We start from the raw sequence: 2,067 nt of genomic DNA on the forward strand, positions 1-2,067 counted from the left end.
TCCCACGAGTCTTGCTCAAAAAACGTCACTGGGATGAAGCTCAAATCCCTTATGCTAGCGTTCAAGGCCTTCTATCAGATTGCTATAACATTCCTCTCCAGATTGTTGCTCTACCAATTCCTTTCATATTCCCTCTATCTTTAATTAAAATGAACCAATTGTTATTTCCCACACAAACCTTGAGGATTCTATATTGTTAATGCTATTCCCTCCATATGGAAGTCTCTTTTCCATTTCTCATAATCAAATCTTGTTTTCTGTTGCTCAGTTAAAACATCACACGCCATTGCTACAAAATATGGTATGTATGTGATGGAGCACACAGGGAGCTAGCTAAGTTATGAAAACTTCTTAGACACAACCTAACACACCTTGATGGATTAAGTAAGTCACTGGTTATGAGGGCTCAAGACCATAGTCTCTGGGGACACATTGACCTTGGTGTGTGGGCATAACATACTCCACAAAGACAATGCTTTACATCTTACTTTGGTGAGTAGTGAGTGGGGTCTTACAGGGTCATGAGTGGTCATCTAAGGTGCAACTTCTGGTCTTTCCCTGTCCAGAGGAAAGTAGAGTGAAGAAAATCAAAGACACAAGGAAACCATAAATCCCATAGACTAACAGACCATGTATGTATCAGTCTCCAAAACCTGAGAAACAAGAACTATATAGTGCCTGGCCACCAATACCATCTGCTCTGAAGAGAATCCCATTAGAAAGTCCTGTATAGAGTGGGAAATAAATGTGGAAAGCAAGGCTTATTATTCAGATAGAGACTGGTAGAACTCCAGCGACTATAGTCCTTAGCCATACCCTTCAGGTCTAAAACTGAACTATCCCAGTGGTTTAATTTTTCAGCCAAACAATTAGATAGGTCTAATATGGGGAATACCACCACTAACCTGTCAGTTTGTAGCACTATGGTGGCTCAGGTGTTGTTATGATGCTAGAAGTTATGCCACCAGAATTTTAAATACCAGTAGGGTAAATCGTGGTGGACAGGTTTCAGTCGAGTTTACAGACTAAGACTAGGAAAGACAAAGGGACTAATTCTGAATAGCTAGCCACTGAAAACTTTATAAATAGCAGTGGAACATCATCAGATACAGTGTCAGAAAATTACTCTCTGGTTGAAAGGCACTCAAAATAGGAATGGAGAACAGCCTCCTCTTCAAAGCAGAGTTGAAAAACGACCATTTATGTTTTGTTACAGTGACTCTGTGTGTTCCTTCTATCACTTGATATTTTATGCATTGTTCAATATTTTGCCCATGAAGTCCTCATATATGGAAAAACGAGGAAGCAGAGAGCTGAACACAAAATTTCAAAGGGCAGCTCAAGGAGGGAAAGCATTATAATGAAAGGTGCAAAGACCTGGAGTTAGAAAACCAAAAGGTAAGAATACACTCAACATTTCTCAAGTTAAAAAATTGAAGACAACACCTCTACAAGAAAAAGACAGATAACCCAATTAAAAAATAGGCACAGGGCATGGACAAACACTTCACCAAGGAAGAGAGCCAGACAGCCAACAAACATATGAAGAAATGTTCATGATCACTACCCATTATAGAGATGCAAATTAAAACAACAATGATATATCATCTCACACCAACAATAACAGCAAAGATCAAAAAAGTAGAGGACAATAAATGCTGGCAGGGATATGGAGAGACGGGGACACTCCTGCATTGCTGGTGGGTCTGCAAAATGGTCCAACCTCTCTGGAAAGCAATATGGCGCTTCCTCAGAAGGTTGAAAATAGAAATACCTTATGATCCAGCAATTCTACTTGGTACTTACCCACAAGAAATATGAGCCACATGCGAGAAGATATATGCACACCAATGTTCATAGCAGCACTATTTACAATAGCAAAAAGATGGAGGCAGCCAAAGTGCCCATTGACTGAAGAACGGATAAACAAACTGAGGTACATACACACAATGGAATATTATGCTACACTGAAGAATAACAAGGAAGCTACAAATCACCACTTAACTTTGAGGGCATTATGTTGAGTGAAATAAGTCAGTCACAAAAGGAGAAATACTGCATAGGACC

Source organism: Chrysochloris asiatica, unplaced genomic scaffold (genome assembly GCF_000296735.1).
Source record: "Chrysochloris asiatica unplaced genomic scaffold, ChrAsi1.0 scaffold00014, whole genome shotgun sequence".
Lineage (NCBI taxonomy): Eukaryota > Metazoa > Chordata > Mammalia > Afrosoricida > Chrysochloridae > Chrysochloris > Chrysochloris asiatica.